Source organism: Symphalangus syndactylus, chromosome 16 (assembly GCF_028878055.3).
Source record: "Symphalangus syndactylus isolate Jambi chromosome 16, NHGRI_mSymSyn1-v2.1_pri, whole genome shotgun sequence".
NCBI lineage: Eukaryota > Metazoa > Chordata > Mammalia > Primates > Hylobatidae > Symphalangus > Symphalangus syndactylus.
The window spans coordinates 19,015,327-19,038,752 of record NC_072438.2 but is presented as its reverse complement, the minus strand read 5'-3'; the positions used below and the strand labels follow the sequence as shown (position 1 = coordinate 19,038,752).

The 23,426-nt window shown below is 38.0% G+C and overlaps 1 long non-coding RNA gene across 2 annotated transcripts in view; it reads right to left on the bottom strand.

Annotated features, from left to right (window-relative positions):
- Positions 1-7,782: 7,782 nt before the first annotated feature.
- The window catches only part of LOC129464747 (uncharacterized), a 98,550-nt gene continuing 82,906 nt past the window's right edge, over positions 7,783-23,426 (bottom strand). For both annotated transcript variants that reach the window (XR_008651714.2, XR_010116387.1), the window contains one exon: positions 7,783-8,067. This is a non-coding gene — a long non-coding RNA (uncharacterized lncRNA). The remainder of the gene's footprint in view (positions 8,068-23,426) is intronic.

The window sequence follows — 23,426 nt, the reverse complement described above, 5'->3', positions numbered from 1 at the left end:
TATACATGACTCACAGATGAGTAAGAATGGCTGAGAAACCAAGCTCAGAAATAGGACTTTGGTAGGAATCCAGGCAACTGTGCTATAAAACTGAATATCACTTATTAGATGTTAACTTTATTCTAAGAGCCTATAAAAATAGAATGCATTCATTGAGTTTTGCAATATTCCCAATACTCCCTTTTAGCATAATAAGTCCTTTGTTTTCTTTCAACAGAAATAAACTGTTATCTATAAAATAAACAGTTTGTTAATTTTATAGATAAACCATCAATGAACAAGATATAAAATTGGGAGTCAAGCTAAGCCGTCAGATTCCAGAGGCCACTCTATTAATCACCATGAAATTATGCCTGTGTTATGCAATCAGAAAACCCTGTGTAAAATTGTCACTGAGGAAATGGCAGCTCAGTCAGCTGAGCTGACTGACATAGCCTAGCCACTCTTGCGTCCTCTGCCCAGTGAACTGGGTAAAGGATGCATGCACCTCCTGAGTTCAACCTTCAAAACCTGCGTGATTATTCATGCATCCTCTTTCACCACCTGCATACAGGACATCAATGCCCTGGGTGAACTTGGAAGTCACATGTTGATGACACTAGGATCTCCAACAGCCTGGGTCCCTGGATGACTGTGTAGAGCACAACCCCTCACCCGTCAATGTCATATCTGCTTACAGAAGAAGTACATTTCTCCCATGACAAAGCACTGAGATTTAAACCTTCATCTACCATAACAACTAGCATCATCTTTTTTTAATATACTTTAAGTTCTAGGGTACACGTGCACAACGTGCAGGTTGGTTACATATGTATACATGTGCCATGTTGGTGTGCTGCACTCATTAACTCATCATTTACATTAGGTATACCTCCTAATGCTATCCTTCTCCCCCACCCCCACCCCAAGACAGGCCCCGGTGTGTGATGTTCCCTTTCCTGTGTCCATGTGTTCTCATTGTTCAATTCCTAACTATGAGTGAGAACATGAGGTGCTTGGTTTTCTGTCCTTGCAATAGTTTGCTCAGAATGATGGTTTCCAGCTTCATCCATGTCCCAGCAAAGGACATGAACTCATCCTCTTTTATGGCTGCATAGTATTCCATGGTGTATATATGCCACATTTTCTTAATCCAGTCTCTCATTGACGGATTTTTGGTTTGGTTCCAAATCTTTCCTGTTGTGAATAGTGCCGCAATAAACATACGTGTGCATGCGTCTTTATAGCAGCATGATTTATAATCCTTTGGGCATATACTCAGTAATGGGATGGCTAGGTCAAATGATATTTCTAGTTCTAGATCCCTGAGGAATCACCACACTGTCTTCCACAATGGTTGCACTAATTTACAGTCCCACCAACAGTGTAAAAGTGTTCCTATTTCTCCGCATCCTCTCCAGCACCTGTTGTTTCCTGACTTTTTAATGATCGCCATTCTAACTGGTGTGAGATGGTATCTCACTGTGGTTTTGATTTGCATTTCTCTGATGGCCAGTGATGATGAGCATTTTTTCATGTGTCTGTTGGCTGCATAAATGTCTTCTTTTGAGAAATGTCTGTTCATATCCTTTGCCCACTTTTTGAAGGGGCGGTTTGATTTTTTTCTTGTAAATTTGTTTAAGTTCTTTCTAGATTCTGGATATTAGCCCTTTCTCAGATGGGTAGATTGTAAAAATTTTCTCCCATTTTGTGGGTTGCCTGTTCACTCTGATGGTAGTTTCTTTTGCTGTGCAGAAGCTCTTTAGTTTAATTAGATCCCATGTGTCAATTTTGGCTTTTGTTGCCATTGCTTTGGTGTTTTAGTCATGAAGTCCTTGCCCATGCCTATGTCCTGAATGGTACTGCCTAGGTTTTCTTCTAGGGTTTTTATGGTTTTAGGTCTAACATTGAGGTCTTTAATCCATCTTGAATTAATTATAGGGTGTAAGGAAGGGATCAGGTTTCAGCTTTCTACATATGGCTAACCAGTTTTCCCAGTATCATTTATTAAATGGGGAATCCTTTACCTATTTCTTGTTTTTGTCAGGTTTGTCAAAGATCAGATGGTTGTAGATCTGCGGTATTATTTCTGAGGGCTCTGTTCTGTTCCATTGGTCTGTATCTCTGTTTTGGTACCAGTACCATGCTGTTTTGGTTACTGTAGCCTTGTGGTATAGTTTGAAGTCAGGTAGCTTGATGCCTCCAGCTTTGTTCTTTTGGCTTAGGATTGTCTTGGTAATGTGAGCTCTTTTTTGGTTCCATATGAACTTTAGTTTTTTCCAATTCTGTGAAGAAAGTCACTGGTAGCTTGATGGCGATGGCATTGAATCTATAAATTACCTTGGGCAATATGGCCATTTTCATGATATTGATTTTTCCTATCCATAAGCATGGAATGTTCTTCCATTTGTTTGTGTCCTCTTTTATTTCATTGAGCAACGGTTTGTAGTTCTCATTGAAGAGGTCCTTCACATCACTTGTAAGTTGGATTCCTAGGTATTTTATTCTCTTTGAAGCAATTGTGAATGGGAGTTCACTCATGATTTGGCTCTCTGTTTGTCTGTTATTTGTGTATAGGAATGCTTGTGATTTTTGCACATTGATTTTGTATCCTGAGACTTTGCTGAAGTTGCTTATCAGCTTAAGGAGATTTTGGGCTGAGACAATGGGGTTTTCTAGATATACAATCATGTCATCTGCAAACAGGGACAATTTGACTTCCTCTTTTCCTGATTGAATACCCTTTATTTCTTTCTCCTGCCTGATTGCCCTGGCCAGAACTTCCAACACTATGTTGAATAGGAGTGGTGAGAGAAGGCATCCCTGTCTTGTGCCAGTTTTCAAAGGGAATGCTTCCAGTTTTTGCCCATTCAGCATGATATTGGCTGTGGGTTTGTCATAAATAGCTCTTATTATTTTGAGATATATCCCATCAATACCTAGTTTATTGAGAGTTTTTAGCATGAAGCACTGTTGAATTTTGTCGAAGGCCTTTTCTGCATCTATTGAGATAATCATGTGGTTTTTGTCATTGGTTCTGTTTATATGCTGGTTTACATTTATTGATTTGCGTATGTTGAACCAGCCTTGCATCCCAGGGATGAAGCCCACTTGATCATGGTGGATAAGCTTTTTGATGTGCTGCTGGATTCAGTTTGCCAGTATTTTATTGAGGATTTGTGCATCGATGTTCATCAGGGTTATTGGTCTAAAATTCTCTTTTTTTCTTGTGTCTCTATCAGGCTTTGATATCAGGATGATGCTGGCCTCATGAAATGAGTTAGGGAGGATTCTCTCTTTTTCTATTGATTGGAATAGTTTCAGAAGGAATGGTACCAGCTTCTCTTTTACCTCTGGTAGAATTCGACTGTGAATCTGTCTGGTCCTGGACTTTTTTGGTTGGTAGGCTATTAATTATTGCCTCAATTTCACAGCCTGTTATTGGTCTATTCAGGGATTCAACTTCTTCCTGGTTTAGTCTTGAGAGGGTGTATGCGTCCAGGAATTTATCCATTTCTTCTAGATTTTCTAGTTTATTTTCATAGAGGTGTTTGTAGTATTCTCTGATGGTAGTTTTTATTTCTGTGGGATCAGTGGTCATATCCCCTTTATCATTTTTTATTGAGTCTATTTGATTCTTCTCTCTTTTCTTCTTTGTTAGTCTTGCTAGCAGTCTATCAATTTTGTTGATCTTTTCAAAAAACCAGCTCCTGGATTCATTGATTTTTTGAAGGGTTTTTTGTGTCTCTATTTCCTTCCGTTCTGCTCTGATCTTAGTTATTTCTTGCGTTCTGATAGCTTTTGAATGTGTTTGCTCTTGCTTCTCTGGTTCTTTTAATTGTGATGTTAGGGTGTCAATTTTAGATCTTTCCTGCTTTCTCTTGTGGGCATTTAGTGCTATAAATTTCCCTCTACACACTGCTTTAAAATGTGTCCCAGAGATTCTGTTATGTTGTGTCTTTGTTCTCACTGGTTTCAAAGAACATCTTTATTTCTGCCTTCATTTCGTTATGTACCCCGTAGTCATTCAGGAGCAGGTTGTTCAGTTTCCATGTAGTCGCGTGGTTTTGAGTGAGTTTCTTAATCCTGAGATCTAGTTTGATTGCACTGTGGTCTGAGAGACAGTTTGTTATAATTTCTGTTCTTTTACATTTGCTGAAGAGTGCTTTACTTCCAACTATGTTGTCAGTTTTGGAATAAGCGTGATGTGGTGCTGAGAAGAATGTATATTCTGTTGATTTGGGGTGGAGAGTTCTGTAGATGTCTATTAGGTCCGCTTGGTGCAGAGCTGAGTTCAGTTCCTGGATATCTACCAAGCAGATGGAAAACAAAGAAAAGCAGGGGTTGCAATCCTAGTCTCTGATAAAACAGACTTTAAACCAACAAAGATCAAAAGAGGCAAAGAAAGCCATTACTTAATGGTAAAGGGATCAATTCAACAAGAAGAGCTAACTATCCTAAATATATACACACCCAGTAGAGGAGCACCCAGATTCATAAAGCAAGTCCTTAGAGACATACAAAGAGACTTAGACTCCCACACAATAATAATGGGAGATTTTAACACCCCACTGTCAACATTAAACAACTAGTATCATTTTAACTAATATATCTAGACATGGAAAATGTAGTAGAAAAGTACAGAAGTGAGACTAGATGCCTGAGGGAATCTCCCCAGAAGAGATACTATCTGAAATTTAAAAAGGAAACAACCAAAAACATCCAGAAAATCATCTCCCAAAGTGAACTGCATTTTAGAAAGAATCTGGGTTGGAAGATAAAGAGCTTTGTGAGTAGGCAAGGACTCAAAACTGCTAGAATTTCCCAAGCTGTCCAGAAGACATGCACTGATAGGAAAGGCCAACACTGGAAGCATGCATCATCTTCTATTTCCTACTCTCATCCAACTGGGTTAAGTTCAATATGCTTTCCTGGGCATCTGCTGTTTGCTCAGGGCCCTGTGTTAAAGCCAATGAGAAAACAAACAAACAAACAAACAAGTAAAATTCAGTCTTTTTTTTTTTTTTTTTTGAGATGGAGTTTCACTCTTGTTGCCCAGGCTGGAGTGCAGTGGTGCAATCTCAGCTCACTGAGACCTCTGCCTCCCGGGTTCAAGAGATTATCCTGCCTCAGCCTCCCAAGTAGCTGGGATTACAGGCATGCGCCACCAGGCCCATCTAAATTTTGTATTTTTTTTAGTACAGACAGTGGTTCTCCATGTTGGACAGGCTGGTCTCGAGCTTCCGACCTCAGGTGATCCACCCACACCGGCCTCCCAACAGTCATTTTTTCTTTCAGGAACTTTCCATCTTAAAGAAGGAAGAATGAACTTGGCCTTGAATGAGGTGGTGGGTGGTAATGTTAACTTCTTTCACGTGTTCTCACCTTTGTTTGGCTTTCTCTCATGAGTTGGAACATAAGTAACAACAGCCAGAGGACATTTCGAGTGACTGTAAACCAGATATCACTGAGATTTCAGGAGGAGAATCTCCATTCACAGATTATTTCTCCTGTCCTAGTAATTTGTCTGTCAAAAGTGGATTTGATTCATTTATATTGAATGTTACTATGTACTGAATAGGTTTACATATATCATTCTGTGTATGGCACAAGATGTTTCTGAGACTGACATTACTACAGTCATTTAAAAAGGCAATGTACGGTTCAGAGTGAACCTGTTTGCCCAAAACTATCCAAGCAAAAAGAGACAGAGGAGGGATTTGAACCTGGCACTCTATCATATACTCCCAGAGTTATGTCCACTCCCCTACAGTTTCCATCTTACCCCATACCTCATTTCCTTCCCTTGAGATTTTGATTTACTTTTTTAGGCAGAGTCTTGTTCCGTTGCCCAGGCTACAGTGCAATGGTGCCATCTCAGCTCACTGCAACTTCCACCTCCCAGGTTCAAGTGATTCTCCTGCCTCAGCCTCCTGAGTACTTGGGATTACAGGTGCGTGCCACCATACCGGCTAATTTTTGTATTTTTAGTAGAGGTATGATCTGCCCATCTTGGCCTCAGGTGATCTGCCCATCTTGGCCTCCCAAAGTGCTGGGATTACAGGTGTGAGCCACTGTGCCTGGCCTCTCTTGAGATTTTTCTAACCTTTATTTTCTCTCTGCCAAGTCGCTATTTCCCTTCAGAGCTTCCCCTTCTTGAGACTGAAATCTCAAGCTGCAACTTACACCTCACTCCACTTCAATAAACCTGGGAGGGAGGGAGGAAGAAAACAAAATAGCTCAGCAGATGTTTCCGGTTACATTTTTTTTTCAAGTGCAACTTGCTAATGTGGAAGTTTATTTTGGGGCCTGCCAGTGTTAGCAGATGTTTGAGAAGACGAATACCTGCTTAGGAAATTATACATAGAAAGTGATAGCAGGTTTGCATAAAGAGTCAGTCTTTAAAAACGGATAATATAATAGACTTTCTCATACAGATTCAGCACGTTTATGCTAGATTAATTCTTGCAGTCTGATTTGGACCCTATATTTATTCTTGAACCTTTATACTTATAAAAATGAGGCCACACAAAAGGAGAGGTAGAAATAGATTGTGCCTACAGACGCCAGCTAGAGAATATAATTAGAGAAAATAATGCCTAGAAACTCTGACACTCAGAGGCTGGAGATCCTATTAATTGCTGCTATGTTGTTTTGGGACATAAATATTTACACTTCATTTCTCATTAAAATTTTCCTTCTTAAAATATTAAACCCAGACCTCTGATTGCTGGATAATTAATAGCAAAATAACACATCAAGATTTTCAAGAAATTGAAGGTGTACATTTTCCACTCTAGGTATTCTCATGGTGGGGAAGGTAGATACCCAACAATTCCATTCAGCAAACATTCACTGTGTATCTACTAAAGTATTGAGATTCCGAGATAAGTAGGAAACAACTCCACCTCTTCAGCAACTTAAGTCTCCTAAATATCAAATAACAAAGCTGATAGGTTCTATAGACCTCACATAAACATTTCCTACTGAATGAGGAGTAGTTGTAGGAATAAACTTTTGACAAGCTTAAGGCCTGCCTAGACCTACAGGATGAAAGTGTAACCAGGAAATTTTCCTTTGAATGGTAATGGCAGGTTCATAAAAATTTTCTGATGTGATCTCCAAGATCAGTAAGTATTGTGGGAAATGGGGTGCTTTTTTTGGAGACTTGATTGATGGACAGGAGAGTTTTCCCTTTAGTTGGCAAACATAGCAGAGATGTCTGCTTTGTTCACGGTCTGTATATATTTACATCTGACATTCTTTACTGCACTTGTATCATTTATCTGAGTCTGCTCATAATTTTCCAACAAGCAATACATCCATGTGTCCTCAGTGTGGAAGGCTAGTGTCTGTCAAGGCACTCCACCATTTGGCATCTCTCTGCATCTTTCATTCCATTTTCAGTGACAAGCCCAACCCACACAACAATACCAACCCTCTAAGGGGTCCCCAGATCTGCCAAGCTACTTTAAAACCCCATATTTTGCAGATACTCCTCTTCTGTATGGAAACCATTTGCTCCCAACTTTTGCTTCAGAGCAATAAACTATTCATTGTTGAAGACCATGTACTGGAGTCTCCAGATCTTGAAGATTTTCCTGATCCATTCTTTGTCTTTTCAGTGTGCCAGGTACTTAACTTCTATTCTTGTTATTACCCTACAGCATTCACAGTATAATTTGCATGCACATCCCCCCAAATAGCTTTGACATCCTCAAAGATGGGAGCATGCACCATACTCATCTCTATAGCTCCTCCCTCAGTATACACCTGGCACAGAGTGTGGGCTCAATACAAATCTGTTGTATTTCTGCTTTAGTCAGAACACTTTCTCATGGGAATAACAGCTTTCAGAATCACTGAAGCACTGAAAAGAGAGTTTTGATTCACTCGAGTGGGAAGCACTGGGTTGTGCTGATCTCAGGTGTAACTCCATCCAGTGACTCCAATTTCTAGGACTTGACATCATTTGACACTGGCTCCACTCTTCTCTGAGGACTGGCCTTATTCACATACAGGTTAAATGGGCTTTTGCTAAGTAGTGGTGGCATGATGTTCTGGGATTGCATTCTCGTATTTTATGACCTAAAAGAAAAGAAAGAACATGTGATCATATATAAACTCTCAGTGATCATATATAAATTCCCAGGGGAGATTCTGATTGGTCAGGACTGGGTCTCAATGCTGACCCCTGAGGGCACTCGCTAGTTACATGGATAAGCTAAGATTGTTGGGGGCAGTTCTGGGAGAGTGATCTGCCCACCCCAACAGCTATAGGGTACTGTGATTATCAGCCACAAAAAAACCACACAGAGTGGGGCAGGGGGTCAAAGAAAGAAAGGTATTGAGTGGGACCAAAAGAAGCAGAAAAGGGATCTTCAATAGAAAAAAAACGAGAGTTGTTTGTTACTCTAATTACTTTAGCATTTTGTGTGACATAAAGGGAGTGCTTAGTAGATGTTCACTTACGGAATGAATATGCAAATGCATGGATTGGAATTTCTTTGTTTCATCCCATCAGTGATGTACATATACATAGAAACAGCTCAGCCCCATGTGTTTTATGATTGTAAGTTCATTCCTTTGTTCAAGACCCAGACTCTCTTCAGGCTCACCATATACACTATTCAGCTTCCAACAGAAAATTTTCATTTAAATATATTAAGAGATTCTCAATTCAGCAATCCAGCTGGACTTCTTTTAGACTTCTGCCCACAAGCACAGGCATCAATCTGTTTCCTACAAAGTGTTGTTTGTTGTGATAATCTCACCTCCAGCAAATGTTCCTATCTTTAACTCCTTGTTATTAAAATTGTGTACAGAAAGCTCAGGGAAAATAAAACCACGGGCTGAGAGTATCTGACAATATCATACAGTAGAAAGGAAACTTGTTTAAGAAATTGACAACTAGTGTTAGGTATATCTTTAAGTCTAACTCACCTTGGACATGTTACCTCTATCAGCCACTATTTTATCAATAAAGTAACAATTTCATTAGATGATTTGTGGTTAGCATTAATTCTCTATGCATGCATAGAAGATTCTTTTTTTTTTTTTTTTGAGATGAAGTTTTGCTCTTGTTGCCCAGGCTGGAGTGCAATGGCATGATCTCGGCTCACCACAACCTCTGCCTCCCGGGTTCAAGCGATTCTCCTGTCTCAGCCTCCCGAGTAGTTGGGATTACAGGCATGCGCCACCATGCCTGGCTAATTTTGTATTTTTAGTCAAGACACGGTTTCTCCATGTTGGTCAGGCTGGTCTCGATCTCCCGACCTCAGGTGATCCGCCCACCTCAGCCTCCCAAAGTGCTGGGATTACAGGCATGAGCCACCATGCCTGGCCTAGAAAGTTCTTATGACAAGTACACGATTTGGGAAACCACAGTTTTATTTAAACCAGCAGAACCCAAAATACGGCATCTTCATTAGTCCTCAAGACTAATCTGTTTATCTAGCCAGCAAACACAATTTAACTTGGTGCTTTGGGTTAGACCAAATTATATGACTCCACCTAAATTTCCAACTGTTCCTTTTACTCTGTTTTTGTCAACTATTTTATGCCTCTCTGTTTACTTTTTGACTTCTGTAGCTTCGCTGATGCAGTTTCTTACACCAAGAAAGGTTCTCTCCTCCACATGTACCTGTTTATATCCTATCTATCCCTGAAGGTCCAGGAAAAGACAATCGGCTCTGCAAAGTGTTCCTATTTTCCAACTTGCCTTCTCTCATCTGGATGCTTTTCTCCCTTTCCCCTTGAGCTCTTAAAACTCTTTGCTTGTACTTTGGAATAGCAGTGAACGCATTCTACCTTGTGTTATAGTTATTTAGCGATTTATCTCCTCTGCCCCTCTGGAATGCAAGCACCTTTCCCTTAGGATAGGATGTTCTGTGTAGTTGAGCACAGATGGGTTTTTCAGGAAGCCAAGTCATGATCAAATTCCAGCCATGATGCTGCATCCTTGGGGGAATCACTTAATCTCCATGATCATCATATTCCTTATCAGTAAAACTAATAACCACTGGAATATAGGAAAGGCAAAATGAGATCATCTAAGTGAAAGCGCTTAGCACTCTGCTCTGAACATGGAGCACTTTTGTTTTATTACACTTACTTTTAGTGAATACCCCTAAATATCTGTTGATGTCTTTACTCTTTATTGCACTTTGAATAAAATGCAAATTTCTCATTAGGGCTGACAAGGCTGGACATAATCTGACTCCTACTTCTCCTCTCTGACCTCACTGTTTTTTTAATTTTGGTTTGTTTTTAATACCTTTATTTGGCTGTATTTGACATACAATAAACTGCACATATTTAAGTGTAAATTTTGTTAAATTTCAGCATATATATACACTTGTGAAGCAATCACCACTATCATAATAATTAAGAATTCGTACCCTACAAAGTTCCCTTGTGCTCCTTTGCAATGTTTTCTTTCAACACCTTCCCTGACATCCCCCTTTTCTATCTTCAGGCAGCCACTAATCTGTTTTTTGTCGTGGTACATTAGTTTGCATTTTCTAAGATTTTCTATAATAAAATCATAGAGTATGTGCTCATTATTATCTGGTTTCTTTCACTGAGAATATTTATTTTGAATTTATCCCTACTGTAGAGTGTACCAATAGTTCATCACTGTTTTATTGTTGAGTATTATACTATTCCATGGATATGCCACAGTTTGTTGAACCTTTGAGCTAATTCCAGATTTTAACTATTGCAAATAAAGCTGCTAGGCACATTTATATGCAAGTGTCTATGTAGACATATATATTCATTTTTTAAAAACACCTAATAGTGGTATGGCTCGGTCATATGATAGTACAAGTTTAAGTTTTTAAGAAATTGCCAAACAATTTCCAACGAGTCTGGGCACTTTACATTCCCTCCAGTAGTGTATGCAAGTTTTATTTGCTCCATATCCTGGTCAACACTTTTGATCATCAAACTTTAATTTTAGAAACTTTGATAGGTGTATAATGGTAAGTCAAAATGGTTTATTTGCAATTCCATGGGGGTAAATGATGTTGTACATACTTCCATATGCTTATCTGATATTCAAATGTCTTCTTTAGTAATGATTCTGTTCAATCATTTTTCTATTTTTTTAATTGGTTTGTTTTCATATCATTGAGTATCATGAGTCCTTTATATATTTAAGATAGAAGTGATTTGTTAGATATATGCTTTGCAAATATTTTTCCAGTCTGTGGTTTGTCTTAGTCTCTTCACAATGTCTTTTGAAGGGTAGAAGATTTTACTTCTGATGAAGTCTTATTTATTATTATTAAATAAATTATTATTTTTATGAATTGTACTATTGGCAGTGTATCTACGAAGAAGTTTTTGCATAGCCTAAGTTTACAAAGATTTATACTACCTTTACTTTTAGAGATTTTATAATTATTCATTGCATTTAGATGCATCATCCATGTTGATTTAATTTTTATATGGTACAAGCTATAAATTGAAGAATAATTTTCGCATATGTGTATTTTATTTTTCAGTACTGTTTGTTGAAGACTTTTCTTTCTCCATTGAATTTCTTTTGCATCCTTGTCAAATACATATGTACAGATATATTTCTGGACTCTTTGTTCTATTGATTTTTTGTCAATCTTTATATTAATTCTACACTAAATTTATCCCTCTAGGTTTGTAATAAGAACTGAGGTCCCAAAATAAAGTATTATTTGTCTTCTTTCTTTTCAAAACTGTTTCGTTGTTTTAGATTGCTTTTTTACATAAATTTGTTTGTTTGTTTCTTTGTTTGTTTGTTTTTGAGATAGAGTCTCACACTGTTGCCCAAGCAGGAGTGCAGTGGTGCGATCTCGGCTCACTGCAAGCTCCACCTCTCCAGTTCACACCATTCTCCTGCTTCAGCCTCCTGAGTAGCTGGGACTACAGGCGTCCGCCACCATGCCTGGCTAATTTTTTTGTATTTTTTCAGTAGAGACAGGGTTTCACATAAATTTTTAAATAAGCTTTTCAATTCCTAGAAAAAAGTAAAGACTGTTGGGATCTTGTTGGTTTGCATTTAGTCCATAGAACAATTTGTGAAGCATCAACTTTTTAAATACATAAAATCTCCTTACATATAAACATGATGTATCTCCACATTTATTTAGATCTTTAATTTATTTCAGTGATATTGGTAGTTTTCAGTGTAGATGTCTTTTATATCTTTTTGTCGATTTATATTTAAATATTTTATATTTTCATGCCATTATTAACAGTCCTTTGTTTACATTTTAATTTCTATTGTTCTTTGCTAGGATAAAAAATACAACTGATTTTTGTAGCTTAATATCGTATCCTAAATGATTTCTAAACTTACTTATTACTTTTAGTTGTTATCTTTTTTAAAAAAAGTGTAAAAGATACATTGGCTTTTTCTACATAAATGATCATACCAAGTGCAATTTTTTTAAAAATTACTTCTGTCTTTCCCATGTAAATGATTTATTTCTTTTTATCTTCAGTAGCAAGGGCTCAAACTTTTAGTACAATGTTGAATAAAAATAGTAACATTGAGTGAGACGGTGGGACTCTCCTGATGGTATTCAGTCTTTCACCATTAAGTATGATGTTAGCTATAGGTATTTTGTAGGTTTTTTAAAATTAGGTTAAGACCATTCTCTTCTATCCTTACTTTTCTGAGAGTTTTAAAAATGGGTATTGAATTTTGTCTTCTTTTTGCTCATATACGGTAATATAGACTTTCTTTTTTGTGATTTGTTAATATGGTTAATTATATTCACTAATTTTAAAACATAAAGCCATATTTGCCTTCCTGGGATAAACCTCCTTTACTAATAATATACTGTCCTTCTTCATATTGCAAGTTTTTATTTCCTAAAGATGGTTTAGAATTTTTGTCTACGCTTTAGAAAAGATTGTTCTGTAGTTTCATTTTCTTATGAAATGCTTGTTTGGATTTGTTATCTGTATAATGTGGCTTCAAAGAATGAATTGGACAGTTTTTTTTTTTCATTTTCTAGAAGAGTTTGTGTCAGATTATTTTTACTTCTTCGTTAAGTAATTTGTGAAATTCACTAATAAAATTATCTGGACCTGGATATTTCTTTGTGGAAATGTTTTCACTAAAATTAAGTGCCTAATAGATACAAGGATATTTATGCAGTCTTTGTTTGTTCAAGGTGCTATAACAAAATACCATTAAACACGGTAGCTTATGAGGAACATAAATTTATTTTTACAGGGCTGGGGGCTGGGAAGCCCAAGATCAAGGTGCCACAGACTCAGTGTCTGGTTAGGGCCTCCTTCCTCACAGATGACACCTTCTTGCTGTGTTCTCACACAGTGGAAGGGCAGACTTAACTCTCCGAGGTCTCTTTTATAAGGACACTAATGCCAATCATGAGTGCTCTCCTCTCATGATATAATCACCCTCCAAGTCCCCATCCCCTGATACATCACCTTAGAGGTTAGGATTTTAATATATGAATTTTCGGAAGACATAAACATTCCATTCATTGTGCCACCTATTTTTGAGTATGCTTCAATTTGTGTCTTTCAAGGAATATATCCATTTCATCCAGGCTATCATATTTACAGGTATAAACTTGTCTGAAATATTTCTTTATGCTTTTAAAAAAGTTTTATCTTAACTGACAAATAATAATTATCCATCTTTAATATCTGTCATATCTATACTAATGTCACTACACTCATTCTTATAGTAATTTTTTAAATTTTTTGTTTTCTATTGTATTTATTTTCATTCTAATAATTTTCTAATACTTTATCTTTTAATCTTTATTAATAATTATTACCTTTTCTGTTTCTTTTGGGTTTAAGTTGGTTTCCTTTCCCTTAAAGTACAAGCTGAGGTCTTTGATTTGAGACCATTCTTCCAATTAGATACATACATGTCATTCCATAAGTTACCCTTAAATTCTGCTTCGGTGGCATCCTAAATATTTAATTATGGGTTGAGAGGTTTTTGTTTGTTTGCTCTTATTCAGTACTTTAAAGACACTACCCAATTGCCTTCTTACATGCTTTATTTTCTTTGGGTTGTTTGTTTGTTGTTTCTTTGTTTTTGAGACTGAGTTTCACTCTTGTGGCCCAGGCTGGAGTGCAATGACGTGATCTCGGCTCACTGAGACCTCCGCCTCCCGGGTTCAAGCGATTCTCCTGCCTCAGCCTACCGAGTAGCTGGGATTACAAGGCACCTGCCACCACGCCTGGTTAATTTTTATATTTTTAGTAGAGAAAGGGTTTTGCCTTGTTGGCCAGGCTTGTCTCGAACTCCTGACCTCAGGTGATCTACCCGTCTCGGCCTCCCAAAGTGCTGGGATTATAGACATGAACCACCACACCTGGCCTTACATGCATTATTTTCAATGAGAAAACTGTTGTTACCCTTAGCCTTGTTTCTCTATAATATTTTTTTCTCTGCTTTTCAGATATTTTGCTTTATCATAGTTTTAAGAAATTGCATTATTATGCATCTTGGCATAGTTTGGTTTATTCTTCCTGTCTTTAAGGCTCATTTAGTTTCTTGAAACTATAGGTCTATTGTGTTCCTCAAAATTGGAAAAAAAACATTAGCTATTATTTTTGTCAATGCCCCACCCCCCTCCTTTACACACACAACCTCCCGTTTGAGGAATCCAATGTCACATACTTCTGGTCGTTAAGTTTTCCCATGGCTAGTGACACTCTGTTCACTTTTTTATAATTCTATTTTTCTTCCTATGCATTATTTGATAGTATTTTATTGCCATACTGCTTTTTAAATGTAATATTTAACTTACTTTTATTCCTATTCATTGTATGTTAATCTCAGAAATTATTTTCAAATCTAGGAATTTAGTTGAGTCTTTTATATTCCTCCAATTTCTCCATTTTACTTTTTAAACATGTAAGAAGCAGTTGTAATGAAGATTCCCAACTTCTTTTTTGCTAATTCTAACATCTGTGTTAATTCTGGGTCAATTTTTATCTATTGACTTATCTCCACATGATAAACTATATTTTTCTACTTCTTTACATGTTTGATTCATTTTTTTAGGATGCTAGACATGGTTATTTTTACTTTGATAGCTATAGGATACTTGAGCCTTTTGTTGGGAAACAGTTAAGTTACTTAACAGTTTTATTCTTTTAGATCTTTCTTTTATTATGTGTTATTGGAGAACAGAGCAGTAGTCAATCTAAGGTGGTTATTCCTCACTCAATATTCAATTCTATTCCCTGTGGATTTTGTGGTGTACCAGTGCAGCCGGTAAAATCAAGGACTATTACCATGCTGTGTATGTGCTGGGTACTAGTTCTTCCAGGTGGTTCTTTACTTGGCCTGTAGCAGTTTTTTCACTTGTATGTTCAAATCAGTACTTACATGAATATTTGAGAGGAAATCTCTAAAGATAATACAAGTCATTTTTCTGTGCATGCCTTTTATCTCCATTTTTCTGTCTTGTCAACTTAATTGTTTGGTTTTCTTGGCTTTCAGCTCCATCTCCTCAACTCATGGAGTTCACTGAGCTCTATTTTATTTCCCACTCCCTACAATGTGTCCTGGAAACTTTCTCAAGGCATTAAGCTGGGGCATTCTTAGGGCTTCTCATGATTATTTTCTGTCTTTCAAATTCATTCTTCCTTTTTGCTTGGTATATAAAGTCTTGTAAAGAGTTATTTCATATATCTTGCTTATTTTTTTTGTTTTGGTAGTTTCACATGAGAACTGATTTCTCTTCATGTATAGACATATTCATTAAGTTTTCCTTTCCAAATTTGGAAAAAACCTGGCTTATTCACATCTCAAACCCTTTAGACTTGCTTTTATTTTTTTTTTTCCTGCCTAAAATACTTTACCCAAGAACTCTACAAGGTGACTGCTTCTTATTATTCAGGTCTTAGTTCTAATGCCAGCTTTTTGAGGACACTTCTTTTGGCAATGTTAATAAAGTAGAACATCCTCACCAAGTTATTTCTGTACCAGTGCCATGCTTTTTGTTTTCACAGCACTAATTTCCATCAATAATTACTTAGTTGATTTGTATACATTTTGTCTCTTGCTAATTATTAAAATGTAAGCTCCTTGAAAGCAACGTTCTTGTTTACTTTCCACATTATATTCCAAGAACCTACAACAGTGCTGCACCAAGAAGTTTTAGTATTTCCTAAAAGAAAAATCATGTTACATTTTAAGAATTATGTAAAAATAGGTTTATAATATGTGAATATGAATGTTTAGACAACTAAAGAGGCTTAGAAAAAAAATTATCTCACATAACAAATGAACCCAAAGTAGACTAGTTTCAAGATTAGTTAATTCAGTGGCTCTGTGACATCATCAAAAAGGCAGGTTCTTTGTATCTTTCTGCTTTGTCATCTGTACTGCATTGATTTCCATCTTGGCCTGGTCTCCCTTTTGCTCCCAATGGCTGCCATAGTTCCAAGCAGCAAGTAAAGACAGCTTTCAGATCATAAGGAAATGCTGTTTTCCTCTAGCCCTTTTTAAAGGTGAAGAAAACTTTCCTAGAATCTTTTTAATGACTTTCCCCACATCTCCTTGGTCAGCCATTAGTAACCATTCCCAAATTAATTGGTGGTAGAGGGAATGGAAATTACCAAGTTTGGCTTACACCAGTTAAGATTCAGTTTCATACCAGCCCTCCCTTTCCAAACTGTAGGTTCTGTTGATGGCTCTTTTCCCATCTCTCCCAAGCACTTAGCTGCCTGAAGTTGTCAAGAATAGAGTTCTCTTAGGGGAAACAAAAAAAGCAAAACATAGGAAGTATGTAGTTAGGTAGGCTGCTACAGATTATTTTATTAGAATAAGAATGTGTAATTCAAACATTTAAATAAACTTATTTTGGCTCTTTTAGGTAATGTCTCAACTGCTTTAAATATTTGCTAGAGTGTGAGACAAGCCTTCTGATGTCAGCTGAGTTAAACAGGGTTTTTAGCTTGCATTTCTAGTCTTTCACTTTGTGTAACATCTCCAATTCTCGACCTTCTTTTCTGGTATTTTGCCCACCACTGATGCACATTGTCAACTGAAAATACTGTTTTCACAAACTTCCAACAAGCTGGCAAAGGGATTTCTAAAGTGGAAACATATTTCTTTTTTTCTGCTTAAAAAATAGAAATTTAATCATAGTACATTTCTTGTCATTTTATACCCATTCAAAAATATTTACAGCTGATTCTATTTACAGTGAATCTACAAATCTTACTAAATATTTTGAGTAAGAAGATTATGCTATGCTTAATTCATCTTTTGCACAGTTCTTGTACTCACAGTTAATAAAATTATATTATTTCACGCCAGGGATGAATCCTAGAGATCACCTCATCAACTTTGTTGTTGGAAGTGTGGAAACTGACTCTGAGGAGATTAATCAATTTCATCAAAGTCAAATGCAGATGTGTGTTGGAGCTGACTCATATCAATTCATGAGAACCAACTGTGGGCATCTACCCCTGACCCCATTTTCAGTGTTGTCAAATTTTTACCTTGAAATTGGCTCTTGTGGGAGTATTTACATGATGGAAATTGGCAAAATGCTACCAATCAGGATTTTTTTTTCTTTCCTGAAGCAAAGAAATGAAAACTGAAGTACTGGTTGTTAAACATTTACCACTGCACCACACAATTAGTAACAGGCAGGGCAAGATACAGAATAGTAAAATTTAAGATTCAAGGAGGTTGTTATAGCCATAAACCAGTAGAAGTCACTAATATTGATGCTTATTTGAATTACCATTAATGTTAGGTTGGTGCAAATGTAATTGTGGTTTTTGCCATTAAAAGTAACTTGCCCGGCCAAGTGCGTTGGCTCACGCCTGTAATCCAAACATTTTGGCAGGTCGAGGTGGGAGGATCACGAGGTCAGGAGTTTGAGACCAGCTTGGCCAGCATGGTGAAACACCATCTCTACTAAAAATACAAAAATTAGCTGGGCGTGGTGGCACATGCCTGTGATCCCAGCTATTCAGCTATAGGTTTAATAATGGACTCTTGAGTAGTGATTAAAAAAAATGACTTAGGTAGTTAACTAGAAACCAGTAAAAAGTAATATTAAAAGTTAGAGCCAAAATGTTCTGGGAAAGACACTTGAAGATGGCCACATACAAACGAAAACAATATGTCAATGTTTATTCTTCATGTTAATGTCCACCAGAAAACATCCACCTCAGAGGAACCTCCGAATCACGAGGTACGCGTGACAATTCATGCAGGCAAGAGCAACCAGCCCCTGTATCCTCAGCCACCTAGTGCTTGGAAAGTGGACCCATGATTGGGATAGCCATGGTGGCAGGGAGGCAAGTCATAGTTTGAGTATACCAGCATGGATTCTTGCCATACCTAACCACAGGTCTCCTGCTGCTGTATGCCTGAACTTTTAGAGGCACAGATGGACTTTAAGTCCTTGATATGGCTCCATCCTTTGAGCAGTCTAGCCTGCATCTTGGCACCTAGGTTGTGTTGGGGTCAGTGGTTGGCTTGAAAGCATTATATCTTTACTGGGACAGACACTCATCCCTGACATATGTTTGCCTTCCCTATCTTCAATAGCTTTGCCAGCAGCAATTTGCAAGGGTGTAGAGACTACCTGATTAATAAACACAGATTTCACTTTAAGCTTGTTTCTCTCTTATTTCAAAGACCCTATGAGAAAAACAACTGCATTCAACTAATACTTAAAATAACTACTCCTTAAGATTATTTTGAAAATTAGCATATACAAATGACCATAATAATGTCTAGCATGTGGGATATTCTTAGTGATGCCTATTCCCTTTCTATTGTTATTAACTATTATGATTATTAGCAATAATGTGATCACTACTATTATTATCATTTCCATGGCATTTCAACGGAACAGAATTTTTGCTTTTCTTTGTTTTATATATCATGACCCAATTAAGTTCTGAAGTTTCATTTTTATTATCTTTAGGTGCTCAATAATTCATTCCCACCCAATATAGCAGACCTAACCAAACAGATGAATGGAGGATGGCGTTTGAAATATGTGTATTCTTTATGAACATCACCAGGGAGAGGTGCTTTCTAGGATTTATTAAATCTACAGTTGGGGTTCACTCACAAGATAATACAGGATACAAAGGAACAGCATTGATTAGGTGCCAAGTTGGTACCATGTGTTCTGCTGCATGTGAGCTCATTAATGCCCAGAACAACCTCTGACTTCCTGTCATTGATTCTAATTTACAGGTGAGGCATTCAAGCAAATAGATGTTGAATCACCTGCACAAGGTCATGTATTTTGTACATGACAGAAGGAATATCTCCTCCGAGTTAAATTAATTGATGCTATTTGCTGTATGTTTTAATCCTAATAAAGGGACCACATACAAGTCTCAGAAAAAGCAAAGCATCCACCCTCTGAACTCAGCTCAAGAGCAGGAATGTTGAAGGTGACATTCAGACCCTGAGGCACATCAGATTCACTGTCGGCCGTACATCCCAGTTAGTTGCTTCTCTTACTGTGTCTTTCAGAATAGCCTATTTTGGTCCCAAAGCCATCAGCAAACTTGAAATAGCTGAACCATGTAACAAGAGCTTATAAAAACAATAAAAGAAAGAAAGAAATGCTTGCAGAGACAGGTGCCCTCCTTGTGATTGTACAATTTGTGAAACTCTCAACTCCAAAGGGGAATTCCACAAGGACTTCTCAGTACCTGAGGCTGGTAGGAAAAGAATCAGAGACACAGGTCAGTTTCTCTTTCTGCTTTTGCCTTTATCTTCTATGGTGATTCATCCTGTAATGCAAGTCAAATAAACTCACTATGGGTTTATTTTTACTGTTTATTTATGGCTTGGTTATGGTAGATTCTTTTCATTCAAATGCACACACGAATAAAAGGCCAATTCTAAAATACCTTTTGGAAAAATCACGCTCTCATGGAAAAATAAAGTACGAATTTTGGAATCACAAACTTGTGTTCAACTCCTGCTCTGTCACTTACTCTCTGTGTGACCTTAAGCCTATTCCCTAATGTCTTTGAAGCTCAATCCTGGCTTAGGTTAAAGGATATAAAAGGGATTCCACTGGGGTATCATGAGAACTTTTTTAATGGAGTTGCAGATTTTTAGTGTGATATTAAATGAACATCAAAATCTCCGATTTATTCACTTTCTCCTTTCAGTTTGATCATAACTGGGGGGGGCCTTATTTTAGAAAAGATAGTAGACTTGGAAGCAGAAAATCTGAGCTCCCATCCAGCTTCTAGCTTTCCCTGACCATGTTCTGTTAGCAGGATGAGATAATAGGATATAAACAAAAGCATAGAAACAACAGATTTGCTCACCTGAAATCTTGGGCCACCCCATCACCTGCTCATATCTCAGTTTTCAGGAGACTAATGAACCTTAGGCCATCTGCCAAGGTAGCAAGTAGCTACCAACTCCAACACAGATACTAAATATCCATGTGACCTTGAGCTAGAGGCATGAATTTGAGCAACAAGCATGATCTTGAGTAAGAGGCATGACCTCTCTGAATTTCAGATGCTCATTTCTAAAATGAGATTCTTAATAGTATCCATGTCAGAGGGCAGTTATGAGCACGAAGTGAGGCAGCACTGAATAAGCAGCATCTGACAACTTACACTATACTTACTATTTTTAATTGATTTTTTAAGGGAAACTTAAATTTGAAATGGCTGTTTACCTGTTCATTCACGTGTCTGCTCATGTCTGTAATCCCAGCACTTTGGGAGGCAGAGGTAGGTGGATCACCTGAGGTCAGGGGTTCAAGACCAGCCTGACCAACATGGCGAAACTCCATCTCTACTAAAAGTACAAAATTAGCCTGGCATGGTAGTGCATGCCTGTAATCCCAGCTACTCAGGAAGAGGCAAGAGAATCACTTCAACCCAGGAGGTGGAGGTTGCAATGAGCCAAGATTGTGCCACTGCACTCCAGCCTGGGCAAAAAAGTGAAACTCCGTCTCAAAAAAAAAAATAGTTTACTTAAGCATTGATTCAAGAAGTATTTCTGGAGCAATGGCTGCATTCCAGGCACTGCTGGCAGTTTAGAGAAGTGTCAGACATGGTGACTGTCCTTCAGGAGCTCACAGGGGTAAAGTACAGGGCAGAAGTGCCATCAGATTCAGGATGCTGGCAAGTGCTGAAAATGGAGGCATATAAAGAGTGTGATGAGAGCACCTGACCTCTGGGAGAAAATAAAAAGGAACTTGAGCCTCCAGTTCTCACTGATGCTCCGTTGACATATTGAGTGATATTTTCGGAACTGTTGAAGATGATCTCACATGTCAGGCCTTCTCATGATGGAAAACGTTTCCAATTTATATTTCATTGTGGCTTGAATAAGCCAAGGTGCCAATAAATGAGCAATATTAATTATAGGCTGTTTTCATTGTGGCTTGGATTTTCTAGATTTTCATTGGTTGAGCAAAATCCTCACTCTAGAAAGGCTATTTCACCTGCTTGGGAACATTTCTGTGGCTACTTCTACCAGAAATGTGTACCAGTTTGCTGCTGAAAGGAGCATTTTTGCAGTCAAAAGATATCATTTTAGAAAGTATGAGAAGGAAGAACAAAATCATTCACACTTCCTTTAGAAAAATCTAAAAAAATGGGTAGTTATGTGACCGTAACAGGTGAAATAATTAAGACCGAGTTTTAGAGTATTTTAAATCATGCACAAGCATATGTTTCCCTCTCTTCTGCTATATCTGGAACACAATAAGCACTGGTTTGAGAGACCGGAGCCTTAGCGTCTTCTCTAATTAGCCATGTGCTCTTGAGCAAGTCAAAACCACTCTGAGTCTCTGTCTCCTCATTTGTAAAAAAGAGATAACTATAAGACTTAATGTTGAGAAAAAACCCTGTAGTCAATGAATCATAGGAGACATTTAGTAAATAATATCTATTAATGATGGTGATGACAATGATGTGGTACATATTTTTTTTTAATCTCAGCTGCTTATTTTAAATGAAGCCTGTCAAAAAACCTCCTTGCAGGCTGCACTAGCATGTGATTATAAATTGAGTTAAGAGATTGGAAATCTAGAATAGAGATATGAGATAATGGCCCAGGAGGAAACTGGAGAGTGAGCCTTTAATAATTTCATTACGAAAAGAAGTACTTGAGCATGTAAATATCCCCAATGGACCTTAGTAAGACTGTGAAACTAGGAAAAATCAGAGAACTCTGGGACTCTAAACCTCCTAAACCTGGTGAAAGCTTCTGTCTGTTACTTCCTTAGGTGGATGAGTCTTCTGACACTTCAGTCAGCCAAGGGGAGCTTATGGAGGGCCTCTCTGAATTAGTGAGAGGATCTGAGACTATAGATCTTACCTTGTAAAATATGAAAATTTCATAGGTGCACCAACTACCATACATCCATGTGCAAAATTAGGTGTGGGTCAAAGGGAGTGTATTAGTCCACTTTTACACTGCTGGTAAAGACATACTCAAGACTTGGCAATTTACAAAAGAAAGGTTTAATTGGACTTACAGTTCCACATGGCTGTGGAGGCCTCACAATCATGGTGGAAGGCAAGGAGGAGCAAGTCACATCTTACATGGATGGCAGCAGCCAAAGAGAATTGTGCAGGGCAACTGCCATTTTTAAAACCATCAGACCTTGTGAGACCCATTCACTATCATGAGAACAGCACGGGAAAGACCCGCCCCCATAATTCAATCATCTCCCGTGGAGTCTCTCCTACAACACGTGGGAATTGTGGGAGCTACAAGATGAGATTTGGGTGGGGACACAGAGCCAAACCCTATCAGGGAGCATAACACTATAGGATGATGCCTGCCAGGTTAAACATGGAGCTGAGTGGGTTTTACAGTACAAAAGCCTGAGCTGCAGAACACCTTGGGTAAGTGGTAAGAAGCAAAGTGTGATGAATAGCTAATTCTGGAAAGCTCAGGAGTTTTCCCTAGTAAGTACATAAAACTGCAGGAAGGGCTGGGAGCGGTGGCTCATGCCTGTAATCCTAGCACTTTGGGAGGCCAAGGCAGGCAGATCACAAGGTCAGGAGATTGAGACCATCCTGGCTAACACAGTGAAACCTCGTCTCTACTAAAAATACAAAAAATTAGCTGGGCGTGGTGGTGGGCACCTGTAGTCACAGCTACTTGGGAGGCTGAGGCAGGAGAATGCTGAACCCAGGAGGCGGAGCTTGCAGTGAGCCGAGATCCTGCCACTGCACTCCAGCCTGGGTGACGTCTTAAAAAAAAAAACAAAAACTGCAGGAAGACAATGCCCAGTTCTTCTTCAACAGTAGCTTGGTGCACAAGTGCAATAGCCAGCTCCCCCATATTAGGGGTGATTCTGTAATTGATAAATTCTGGGTATTGTAATACCATCACATTCAGCAACAGAAATTCTAGCACTTAACAGCACCCTGATTTCTCACAAGGGTTTGGAGCCACTGAGGTGGGGAGGATGAAGAAAGACCTGAAT